General features: G+C 39.4%; 1 protein-coding gene across 10 annotated transcripts in view; it reads right to left on the minus strand.

Annotated features, from left to right (window-relative positions):
* The window catches only part of METTL8 (methyltransferase 8, tRNA N3-cytidine), a 171,161-nt gene that overhangs the window by 145,672 nt on the left and 11,814 nt on the right, over positions 1-13,675 (minus strand). Inside the window, exon 1 of one of the 10 annotated variants that reach the window (XM_086357951.1) lies at positions 3,851-3,960. The exons of the other annotated variants lie outside the window; for them this stretch is intronic. The gene's annotated coding sequence lies outside the window, so the exon portion shown is untranslated. Of the gene's footprint in view, positions 1-3,850; positions 3,961-13,675 lie in introns of those variants that run through there. 10 annotated transcript variants of the gene reach the window in all.

Raw genomic sequence — 13,675 nt, forward strand, 5'->3', positions numbered from 1 at the left:
CGACTGAACTGAACTGAACAACCTTTTTTTTTTTTTGAACAACCTTTTTATAAAACTAGGTAACTCGCTACCTGGCTACAAGTCTCCCCGAAGTGCCAGGTCCAGACTGGGTTTCAGGCCTATTCTTCTAAAAAAAAATTAAATTTATTTTGTCTATTAAAATTCCAGTTATCCCTCCTCCAGCTACTTCTAATTGGGTCTGTTACAACAAAATGGCAGACCAAGAGATTGAGATTTTAATCATACAAGGCTCAGATCTACGATTTGGAACTCAAAAACACTTCCAATTCAGTGTCTATTCTCCAAGCTGAGGCAGTCCTATGCCCCATTTTGACAGGAAGTTATCACAGTCATAGTTGCCTAGTTCCCTAAATTAAAACTGAACAAGACTCTGTGGGGCTCTGGAGTAGAGATCTGTTCTGTGTTCTCCATTTCTTATCTATAAGATATAGACTACATTCAGCCTCCTTCACCTTCCCTGAGTTCCAAAGGGTGGATTCAAACAATTGCTAATCAAAGAAGAGAGGGGATACAAAAACAGAAGAAAAACAATCAAATGGTGGTACAGCCTTGAGACAGGGTCCTGGTTCCTACACAAAAAAATATACATAACAATGTCTTTGAGTTCTACAAAACTAGAGCCCCCACCCACGTGAAAGATGGTAACCTCAGACTGAACACAAGATTCCTAGAACATAGCTCTGTTGCTTCACCACCAACCAATCAAAAAAAAAAAAAAAATCACAAACCCTGCAGCCCTCACCCCAAATGTTGCCTCCTCTTTCTGGGGACCAGTGATGAGCATCCTGTTAGGTTTCCTGTTTGGCCCCTTTCTATTTCATCTCTGAGAAGAGCCAACAGCTTCAAACTAAATTGCTGTTAATACAAGGGTAAAAGCTGGTTTCAAATGTAGAACACCCCAACTTAGATCAGGTAGAGAAAGACTTCTGCTCTGCTAGACAGGCCTACGCCCATACACAGCAGAAAAAAGTTACAGGAAAAAGAGACTTCCGCCCCAATTCCCAAAAAATATCTTAAATATAAAGCCTCTCAGGGGGGAGTTGTTAGGGGAAGCACACTGACTGAAACCGCCCACCCTGGCCAGGCACCATAGTATCCATTTGCATGAGTTGTTTTATGACAGGAGAGCCTGATCAGGAATACGGAACTAATAAGCCACCACCAACCGGAAGAGTTTGGAAAAGGTCAAAAGGAGACATCGCGTGTCTGTCCACTTCCCAGAATCCCTCTCGCTAGCATCCTCTTGGCTGAGTGATGCGTGCACCACCAGGAAAGACTCTGAATTAGAATGATTGACCAAAGACCACCCGGAAACTAATCCCATCACCATAAAACCCGAGACTGCAAGCCACGCGGCAGAGCAGTTCTCCTGGGTTCCCTGACTCTACTGTTCTCCACCGGGGTGCCCTTTCCCGGTAAAATCTCTTGCTTTGTCAGCACATGTGTCTCCTCAGACAATTCACTTCCGAGTGTTAGACATGAGCCCAGTTTCGGGCCCTGGAAGGGGTCCCCCTTCCTGCAACAGTATTACATATTTAGGGAATCAAAATAATTTGAAAAGAGATGCTAAGTCAGTCTGGAAATGAGTTGAACCTGTTACACTAAGGGCAGTATGAAGAAGCTACAATACAAATATACTGGAACTGAACTATTAAGAAATAGATGGTAGGAACCAGGTTTCTCACCAGGAGTGAAAGGTTACAGATAAGTGAGGGGAGAAAACTAGAATAATTCACATGGAGATGAATTAGAATTGGGAGTCATCAGTATGAATTCATATTTAGGTTAATCTAAATACAGATGTTACATACAGAACTATTTGGAGATTTGTGTATAAACATGGGTTAGCACATATATTTCCTTATTCTGCTAGTTCTGAAGCAACAACCACACCAGGGACCCAGATCTTGGTTTCTAATACCATTCTCTAATAAAAGGAATCAGAGCTCCTTGGAGAAAATAGCTGATGCTGGGATTGGGGCAGGGAATATATAAAATGAGCCTGTAGCATGGTGCCAGAAAGTAATGAAATGCTCAAACACAAACAAAAAAACAACCCACAACAAAAAGGATGTGTCAAAGGGACACACAAGCCACCTGAAGGTGCTCCCAACGGCCAAAGCTGAAATATTTTTGAGCAACGAAATAATTTTGGCTTATAACCCAAGGTTTAAAATAAATACCCGTGTGTTCATATTGATAGAAATGGTTGAATAAATGAATAAGTAAATGGGGAAGAAGAGAAAAACCTTCCAAGACTTTCAAAATAATTGATGTAGACATTCCACTCTCAAGGAGGTGGAACGTAACTCCTCATTCCTTAAATGTGGGCTATGCATAGTTACCTCCTCTAAAAAGCAGTGTGGGATGTGGGGGAATAACTCTGCAGTGGAGAAACTTGACAACCACGACCTCAGTCAGGTGATCAAAGTTAACATCAACAATAAGTCAGGTTGATAGTGTGTGTGTGTATATAGATATATATATATATATATATATATATTCTTCATATGGGGCTTCCCCGGTGGCGCTAGTGGGAAAGAACCCGCCTGCCAATGCAGAAGTTTGATCTCTGGGTTGGGAAGATCCCCTGGGAAAGGGCATGGCAACCCACTTCAGTATTCTTGCCTGAAGAATGCCATGGGCAGAGGAAGGAGCCTGGCAGGCTACAGGCCATAGCGTCTCAAAGAGTCAGACGTGATTGAAATGACTTAGCACACACACATTCTTCACATTATATGATGAGAACAGCACTTTGCCTCCAATCTAATCTGAGAAAAACATCAGACAAAGCTCAATTGAGGAACACTGTACCAAATACCTGACCATATTCCCCCAAGCTGTCACGGTCATCGAAAACAAGTTGAATCTGAGAAACTGCCAGAGCCACAAGCTGTCTGAAGAGACATGATGACTAAATGTAATGTATCTTCAATGGGATCCTATGACAAAGAAGGATATTAGGTAAAAAGTTTTTAAAAACCTGAATAAACAATAGAAGCAGATAGAAGAATATCTGTTAAGACACAAAGAATCCCAAGTATCTTAGTAGGATGAGAGAAAAATTATCCAATGTTTGAAATAAAACAGACTGGAAGATACTGGAAAGAGATGAATTGCTAACAAACAAGTTTCAAGAAGCGGGAGGCAGGGAGGGGAAGTACACAGAAAACAAGCTACCCATGTAAGGTGTCAAGCACATTCTCATCTTCTGATGAGTGAGAACAGGTGTTTGTAGTGGAAAGGCAGATTGTTAAGAGTGCCCTTTCCCAAAGCTCTCTTCTCTGTGAAAGTAAGAGGCTACAAGGTATGGGACTTGAGAAAAGAAGGAACAGGAAAAAAAAAAAGAGAGAGAGAAAGGAAACTAACAACACTCGAGTAAAGGATGTCAGCAACATAACTGGGCCATATGAAGTCTCCACTCAAATTATGATGATTTATTGTCTGCCTCCTGAGTACTCACTCCCCAATTCCAAGAGCTCATGGACTTGGCAAGAGCTCACGGACCTGGATCTATGAGTTTGCAGAGAAGCCACAGTGGACCTATCAAAGCCAGAGATGCACTGCACAACCTACACTAAGCCAATCAGTACATTCCAAATTTGGGGGCATTGAGGCTGGTTCAGATGTAGACTAAGTCTGGCCAACAGAGTGCATCTTTTAGGTCTAGTTCTAGAGCTTTTGGGACAAAGATGATTTCTCATACCTATTACACATAAAAGAGGAAGCATGAAGCCCTGGAGCTCTTGAAAGCTGTATTAGTCAGCTCAGGCTGCCTTAAAAAAATACCAGACTGATTGGTTTAAACAACAGAAATTCACTTTCTCACAGTTCTAGAAGCTAGAAGTCCAAGATCAAGGTGGCATCAGGGTTGATTTCTGGTGCGATCCTGTGTCTTGCTGTTTTTTTGCTGTGTCCTTACATGGCCTTCCATTTTGCACACTTGTGGAGAGATTTCAGATATCTCGAGTCTTCTTACAAGGACAGGGTTCTACTGGATTAGGGCTCTACCCTTATGACCTCAACTTTTATTTCCTCTGTAAAGGCCCTTTCTCCAAATAGAGTCACATGGCGGGTGTGGATCTTCAACATCTGATTTTGGGGGGAGGGGACACAATTCAGTAGATAACAAAAGCTATCTTGAAGCTATGTGGCCTAACGATGGTGGCATGGTACAAATTTAGGATGAAGCCAACTCTGAAGAAGGAAAACTGGGAAAATTGAAAAAAGTTAGGTCCCACTGTTAGTTAGAGTAAGTTTCATTTGAAGCCAGTCCCACATCTGGCTTTTTCAGTTATTGAGCCAATATATTCCCTTAATTGTTTAGGGCAGTCTGAATTTTCTGTTATCTCCAACCAAAAGTAACCGAAATAATACAGCAGTTGTGATTTCCTCTACCACCAGGTGGTCTGAGGGAAAATATTCAGTTTTACCTATATTATGGCCTGTCTAAGCTGGTAGTACAGAAAGCAGTGGTGATTTAGGATGTGGAATTGAGGGAGATTATAACTGAGGACCATAAAGTAAGTCCAAAATGACTGCAAATTTAAAAATAAAGAGGAGAGAGGAAGAAGGACTAGATGTGGCTGAAGTCTGGGTTGAACGGGAAACAAGGGGAAGCAAAGACAGACAGAAGGTCCTGGTTAGTAATTAGGCCTTCTGAGTCTGTTAACCGATATCACCTAGTAACAAAAACAGTAACACTGTAATGAGGAGATGGAAATATTGCTTTGAATGAGAGATTCTTATAGTGTGGGAGAACCACAAGGTCATGAACACCTAGGGGAAAAAAAACTTTTTAGCATGGACAAAAAGCTGAAATACAGACTCCCATCCACTACCTCATTTTAATATTTAGCAGGTCATTATAACAAATCTCCATCCTTTGCTCCTCAAGATCAATCCCCACTAGACACATCTAAGATGCTATGACAATTTTTTTAATTGTGTATTATGATAACCCAAAAATAAAATCAATACAAGCAAATGTGTAAAAGCTACTTGATTTCAGGGCCTATATGTGCATTTATGATCTTGTTGCAACAAGCAACACAGATGGAAATGATGCATCTGAGTACACGGCACACTGTAAAAAGATTCTACAGTATTCAGAATTGAGACAAGTGGTAAGGGAATTAAGAAGATACAGAGCGCACACCGTACAGACAGGCTGAAGTCAAGAGAGCCTATGTGGTGGTGGTCAGTACCTTGTTTATAATGAGAGCTGCAATTTAGTTCTGTAAAACATCAGCAGTCACATTAAAATGTTGCTAATTTGAATTTTATTGGCTTTGTGGTTGTATCTGTGCTTATTTTGACTTTATAGTTGAATACGAGCTCTGCACAAGGAACTTATATCCAGATTTATGCAAGACCTCAACTCAGGGAGAATATTTTTCCTTTAAATGGAGGTTTATGTATTTTCAACACTGAGTAATATAGTATTAGAAGATTCTGTTCCAGAAAATTCTTCTCCCACTTCTCCTTAACAACAGAAATGCTCCAAGTCGGGCAGAATCACCTCAATTCTCCTTTGAAAACAATTTCAGATGATGAGAAAAAGGGTTTGGATTAAGTTGAATCCAGGCTCTGACACTTACTACCACATAACCTCTGACAGGATACTTAATTTTGTTAACCTCAATTTCCTCAGTAACATGTGACTAATAAGTTTACTGCAAAATATGAGGTTAATCAATTGGAAAAGTAAATGGCAACCCATTCCAGTATTCTTGCCTGGGAAATCCCATGGACAGAGGAGCCTGGCAGGCTACAGTCCATGGGGTCGGGAAAGAGTTGCACACGACTTAGCAACTAAATAACAACATAGGAGGTGATGTATCTAGCATTTATGTAGCACACTGCTGGGTGCATGGTAAGTGCTCAATAGTTGATATTGTTGTTGCTACCATTAGTCTGGCTCTTCTTACAATCTCCATACAGCTTTATGAATACTAGAGGGTCAAGTCTTCCACTATGCTTACTACACAGCCCTAAAGTATCCCCAACTTCCCAAGAAAGTGAAAGACTAATTTACCAGTGAAGTGGGGTGGTGGTGGTGGTGGTTTAGTCGCTAAGTCGTGTCCGACTCTTGCGACCCCGTGGACTGTAGCCTGCCAGCCTCCTCTGTCTATTGGGATTCTCTAAGCAAGAATACTGGAGTGGGTTGCCAGTTCCTTCTCCAGGGGCTTCCCGACCCAGGAATCGAACCCCCAGGTCTCCTGCATTCCAGGCAGATTCTTTACCAACTGAGCTATGAGGGAAGCTAGCCATAGGGAAGTGGGGTAGTAGAGTAGAAAGTGTTGAACTGAGAAAAGAATAAGCCTCAAATTTAAACTATGGTCCAGTGAATCCATTAACTATGATTTTGGGGAAAGTCACATACTTTGCCTAAGGCTCATTTGTAAGATGGAGACAATTCCTAAGTCACAAAGTTTATACAAAGAACAGTAAAAACTACAATGTGTTTCACAAATGTAAAGTCAAATTACTATTCAGTGAATTCCAGAAACATTTCTAATGGGCAACCCTTAAAGCCTGAAAAGGAAAGAAAAAATAACAAATTAACGAATTACGAACACCATTCCCACTTCCCACTGTGAAGCAGTCAAGGTATTGAGGTGATCCATTAGGACAAAAAGACCAACGGAAAGTAGCAATCAAGCCTTTTACTTACCATAACAATGCAAGCAAGAGGAAAAAGAGGCCCTAGCTTCCTTCCCAGTGTTCCATTCTCCTAGTGGAATGGCATTAGGGAAGGATCAAGTGGATGTAACACGATGGGAAAAACTGTCTCACTGCCCAGGACCCCTGAAAAACAGACTAATGCCTTTTTATGGGCCCATGGACAGTGAGGGGGTGGGTTAGGAAGAGGGAAAGAGCCAAAGTGTCTCCTCTGAGGCTCCCACTAAGGAGTCCTCTGAATGCAGGCATCTGGTCTAGGAATTGTCAAATGAAAACAACTAAAACAATTCAGTAATGAGATTGATGTCTTTTTTCAAGGGAAAATCATACATGGATTGGGGGGTACGGTGTCTCACAAGCAGTGGAGCACTCTTCCCAAGTTGTTCTGGGGAAGGGCTGGTTTTATAGTACGTTAGAAGAGGCAATATGGAAACAGGGCATGATTGCCCAGGAGGTCAGGGATTTTGTTATAAGGCTAGCAGGGCCTGTTTTCTAGTGTACAGCAAGCTAGCTAAAATTCAATTCAGTTCAGTTCACTCAGCCGTGTCTGACTCTTTGCGACCCCATGGACTGCAGCACATCAGGCTTCCCTGTCCATCACCAACTCCTGGAGCTTGCTCAAACTCATGTCCATCGAGTTGGTGATGCCATCCAACCATCTCATCCTCTGTCGTCCCCTTCTCCTCCTGCCTTCAACCTTGCCCAGCATCAGGGTCTTTTCCAATGAATCCGTTCTTTGAATCAGGTGGCCAAAGTATTCGGCTTCAGCATTAGTCCTTCCAAACAATATTCAGGACTGATTTCTTTTAGGATTGACTGGTTTGATCTCCGTGCTGTCCAAGGGACTCTCAAGAGTCTTCTCCAACACTACAGTTCAAAAGCATCAATTCTTTGGCTTTCAGCTTTCTTTATAGTCCAGCTCTCACATCCATACATGACTACTGGAAAAACCATAGCTTTGACTCGAGGGACCTTTGTCGGCAAGCTAAAATTAGGTTGGAGGATTGTGATTGGAGTATGTTAAGTTTCCTCAACAGGTGTTTCCTATAAGTGTTGGCTGACTAAGGTTTAGAAACGTGACCTTAACTAGGCCACTGAAGCAACATCCATTTCGTGAGTCCCCATATATGAATCAACTTTATCAGAATGCAGATGTACGTAAGACAATGGCCACACACAGGAGGTGAGTCCCGGGACAGAGGGAAGGAGGTCTTGACTGAAATCCCTCCAGAAAATGGCAATGCACTGGTTGTGTACTGATTCTGGTGTGCACACTGGTATGTACCAATTCTTTCAATGAGGCCTTGCAGGAAAAGACTTATAATTGCTTACAGTCAGGTCTGAAAGATCACACATCCAATTCCAACCTAGAGCCAGACTCCTCACCCACCCAAAGGCAAAAAAAAAGAATACAGGCATTCTTTACTTAACATATAATAAACTTATTCCAAGAAATTACATATAAACAAAAACATCAATACAGGGACTTCTCTGGCAGGTCAATGATTAAGATTCCATGCTGTCAATGCAGGGGGTGTGGGTTTGATCCCTGGTCAGAGAAGTAAGATCCCACATGCCAGCAGGGTGCAGCCAAAAAAACAAAAAAACAAAAAAAACAATACACTTAAGAATTATTAAAACAAATAGCCCATGAATAATAATGCCACAGCAAGTTGCTTAAGAATAATTGAGAATGTTAATTATGGTCTTAACTTTCAAGGACCACAACATGTAGAGAAACCTCAGTAATCTTCAATATACAAAAGGTCTTATTTCTTAGACCATCTACAAGTCAGATGTTATGAGCTCAGAATCACATTTTCTACAGAAGCATTTTAATTGATGATTAAGATACTAGGTTAGACTACACATGCTTTTGAAATCCATAATGTAGATGAAAAGAAATTTGTTTATTTTAAATGATCTTAGGAAACTGGCAAATTCCAAATTCCATTTTCCCAAACAGCTGAAACATTGCCAATCCATAATGCCTGGGGCAACGGAATCTTATTTAATACAGAAAAACTGATTAAATGATTCTTTTACAACAACGACAACAGCAAACACATAAAACCTGTCAACCATCTCTTTGACACCTGATAACATAAGGCATATCTACAAAGTTATGTTGCTTAACTAAAAATTACACCTCTACATCAAAATAAAGGTTGTCCTTTCAAATAAATCATGTTAAGAGATTACTATTTATTCCAATAACAGTAAAATATCTTTGAAACATTATTTTCAGATAACGTCCTCATAGCAAGCTAATTAATTCTTTTTCATCTTTTCAGTGGTGGTAATTTTTTTTTAAAGAATATATATCCTTTGTTGTCTTTAGAGTAAATTGTTCTTGTTGTCATAAATGTATAGATTTCCACCATAACCAGCTTGGAAGGATCATATTCATTAGCATATAGTTTCTGGGAAGTTCTGTTCCCTTAAACAGTCTTCAACAGTCATACCTCATAAATCACATAGTCCACACTATACTACCACAAATGATAGTATCCTTTCTGTTTATTCTGTTTTGAGAAGCCAAAACTATCTGGAAATGTTGAGCTAGATTTAGGGTTTTTTAAAATTGATAATCAAAACAAAATATACAGGGGAAAAGATCCTTCTTCCGATTGTAACAAAAAAATATGAAATATCTAGGAATAAATTTATCCAGAAATGTACAGGACTGATAAGAAGAAAGTTATACAACTCTACAGAGGGGCATGGAAGATAATTAAAAGGAAGACAGTGGGTTTTGGAACTGAATACTCAATATTGTGAAAAATGTAAATTCTGGTCAAAATTAAAGTAATTCCAATCAACGTTCCAAAAATGTTTGGGGAACCTGAACAAACAATTTAAACTTCATCTCGAAGAACAGACACATAGGAAGAATCAGGAAAATACTGGAGGGAAAATGAGTGTTGTTGATTGTAGTGGGGTAGGGTTAGGGAGGATGGGAGGAGTCCTTGTCCTTTCAGACATTACAAAACTCTACAAAGCAAAATGTCCTGGCCATGTCTATAGTGCCAGGATACACAGTCAAAGCACTGGAAGAGAACAGAAAGTCCAAAAATTAGTCAGAATTTGTTGTTCAGTTGCCAAGTCACATCTGACTCTTTGAGACCCCACGGACTGCAGAACGCCAGGCTTCCCTCTCCCTATATACAAGAATTCCATTTCTAATAAAGCTAGTATTTCAAATCAGTAGGTTAAGGTTGGACTATTCAAAAAAGTACATTAAGAAAAGGGGCTACCTGGGCTTCCCTGGTGACTCAGATGGTAAAGAATCTGCTTGCAGTTCAGGAGACTAAGGGACTGAATCAGGAAGATCCTTTGGAGAAGCAAATGGCTACCTACTTCAGTATCCTTGCCTAGGAAACCCCATGGACAGAGGAGACTGGTGGGCTACAGTCCATGGGATCACAAAAAGTCAGACACAACTGAGTGACTAACACACACACCCACACATTTAGAAAAAATAAAGTTATATCCTTACTCCATCAATACCAAAATCAATTCCAGATGAATTAGAGTGTTCAATGTAAAAATACTTTTTAATAGACCTAGAAAAAATATATGTGAATACTTACTAAAAAGTAGGGTAGAAAAGACTCTTTTAAACATGACACCAAAGCCAACATAAAGTGTAAAAGAAAAAAGACTAATTGATTGCTTATAAGAATAACATACTATGCAAGACATTTGTGGATATAAATATAAAATGTTACAATGTGTTAATATGATTAATATGTAAGGAATGTTTAGAAAATAATTAAAAATGACCTCTGTAGAAAATGTGCTAATACCATCAATAAGTATTCACAAAAGAAATGCAAATGGTCACTAAAAATGTTAATTTTTGACACTTAAAAATGTTCATCACTAATAAATATTAATACCTTCTGGGGATGCTTTTGACTGCAAGTAACAGAAGACACTATTCAAACTGGCTCAGATAATAAGAGAATATTCTCTCTATTAACTGTAAGTCCAGAGGTTCGGCAAGTTCTAGGTATGGCTTCAGTTCTATAATATCATCAAGGACCCAGGCTCATCTCATTTCTCCATCTTGCTCTAAACAGCATCACCTTCATTCTAAGGCTGGTTGGCTTTGTCAATTACAAAATAGTTGCAGTGGTTCCAGGCATCACACTGGCATGGCAATATCCACAGGAAGAAAAGGACCATCTCTTTCTTATGTCTCTTTTTAGCAATGAAGAAACTTTTTCACAAGCTCTTAGACAGACTTGCTCTCAGATTTCACTGGCCAGAACTGGGTCACAGACTATCTCTAAACCAGTCTCAGGTAAGATACTATGACTGGTATCTTAGACCAGAGGTTCTCAGAATGTGGTCCTCAGATCCCTAGGGACTCCCAAGACACTTTAAGGGGGTCTGCAAAAAGTCAGAAATATTTTCATAATACCATCAACATGTTATTTGCACTTTTTACTGTGGTGACATTTGCACTAATGGTGTATAGGCAATGAGATAAAACTTCTAGTACCTTGGTCAGAATCAAGGGAATAGCACCAAACTTTAGGGGAGGGCATCCCTGGGTTGGGAAGATCCCCTGGAGACAGAAATGGCAACCCACTCCAGTACTCTTGCCTGGAAAATCCCATGGATGGAGGAGCCTGGTGGGCTACAATTCATGGGGTCGAAAAGAGTCGGACACGACTGAGCGACTTCACTTTCACTTTCATGCCTTCTTCACCAACCATACATTTGAAGAAAAAAACCCAAAAGGCCAATTTTACTTAAGCGTATCCTTGATGAAGCAATAAAGACTGTTTTCATGGAACACCATTTTTACTTTGGCATTTTCTCAGAAACAAAGTAACCTGTCAAGAAAACAATGGACAGCATTTGTTGCCACTGATAAAATTCAAACTTTCAAGCAAAAATTAGAATTTTGTAAACCCTATGTCCACCACTGTGAGCTTAAGAGCTTACTGACACTTAAAACACTGTTCTTATGAGAATAAAGTATTTTTGATATTGTATAATGAAACATGTCAACATTTGGAAGACCTGCACAACACAGTGAACCAGTATTTTCCAGATGGCCAACATATGATGTCACAAAAACATGCAGATCCAAAGTGCAAGGTAGACCATGGATTTTAATGTAACAGAGTATTAAAAAAATGCATGGGTATGATTTCAAATATTATATTGAAATTAACATTTAAGAAACTACCACTTACTGGGATCAGTATAGGATCAAGGGAGATTCTTCACACTTATCTGAATAGACTATTCAAGCACTCCTTTCTTAACTAGAAAATTATAGATCTGTGTGAGATCAGATTTTCTTCATATATATCAACCAGAACAACATATCATAACAGACTTAATGCAAAAGCAAATATAAGAATCTAATCATCTTCTTTTAAGCCATACGTTAAGATTTGCAAAAATATAAAACCATGCTACTCTTCTAATTTTTTTCTTTTGAAAAATATAGGTACTTTTAATAAAAAGGGTATTCATGCTAATGTGTAACAGGCTTATTATTGCTATTTTAAAATGACTTAAATGTTCACATTTTTCTTAGGTTTAATTTCTAATACAGTAAATAAGGATAACCATGATCCACATAAACAAAAGCTCTTGGAGGTCCTCTATAATTTTTCAGAGTGTCAAGGGGTCCTGTGACCAAAAAACTTGAGAACTACTGCCTTAGATTAATTTAAGTCCACCAATTTTTTAAAAATGGTGCAATGGGTTATTCACTATCATTCTGGAAAAGGTGAAATGTTGTGATAAGTAGTGTGCAGTAAAAAGCATCCTCAAACACTGTCAGGGAGACTGCACCAAGAGACCTTTCCTGAGGGAACTGTGGCAACACGTGAACATTTTTAAATAAGAAATCTAATAGACACTCTACTTCTAGAAATATATTTTTAATATAATTCTTAAGAATATAATCAGAAGAATATATTAAGGATTTATCACAGCATTATAGTGCAAAGTTGCAAACAATCCAAATACTCATCTTTAGAGGGCTGACCTATATACTTAAAATGTTGGTAAAAACCTAAATTTGTTGATATAGAAAGAAGTACATGACTTATTAGGTAGGGCTAAAAAGGTACAAAAGAGTACCTATGGTATATCTCTTTAAAAATTAATATATATATGTTAATCAATGTGTGTGTGTATATATATGTATACACACACACACCCCCCAATACATACACATATGTATGCACAGAAAAAGTCTGGAAGAGTTAACAGGAGTTCCCTCTGATTGAAAGGCTCAAGGATATCCTTACATTTTCCTAATGTCTCTAAATATTCTTTTCAAGAAAACTCAAAGTACTTTTATAATCAGAATAAAAAAATATTTTTAAAACCATTAAGTATATATATGGGTTTCTCTCATAGTTCAGTTGGTAAAGAATCCGCCTGCAATGCAGGAGACCCCAGTAAGTTTCCTGGGTCGGGACGATTCCCTGGAGAAGGGATAGGCTACCCACTCCAGTATTCTTGGGCTCAGCTGGTAAAGAATCGCCTGCAATGCGGGAGACCTGGGTTCGATCCCTGGGCTGGGAAGATCCCTAGGAGAAGGGAAAGGCTACCCACTCCATTATTCTGGCCTGGAGAATTCCATGGACTATACAGTCCATGGGGTTGCAAAAAGTCGTACACAACTGAGCAACTTTCACTTTCACTTTCAAGTATATACATTCTATGTACTATCCACTCTTGGGAAGGAAGAGGAGAAAAGATGATATGGGCAGTGAGGTAACACTAACAAGTTAACAAATTTTCTGATGGTCACCCATTTCCATGGAGGAAAAAAAGATGCCACGGACTCTGTAAGAGTTTGGTTAGAGGGACCCTGACAGGATGCTGTAGCTGACTGGATTCAGGACCCAAATACCTTAGGGTCAAAGGAGTCCAGGGAAAGGTTACTTTTTAAAACCCCCAACTTGTTAGACAGGGTGAGGCAGATAAT

The sequence above is a fragment of the Bos grunniens genome, chromosome 2, assembly GCF_055505025.1.
Source record: "Bos grunniens cultivar Pamir isolate PY7600 chromosome 2, Bosgru_T2T1.0, whole genome shotgun sequence".
NCBI lineage: Eukaryota > Metazoa > Chordata > Mammalia > Artiodactyla > Bovidae > Bos > Bos grunniens.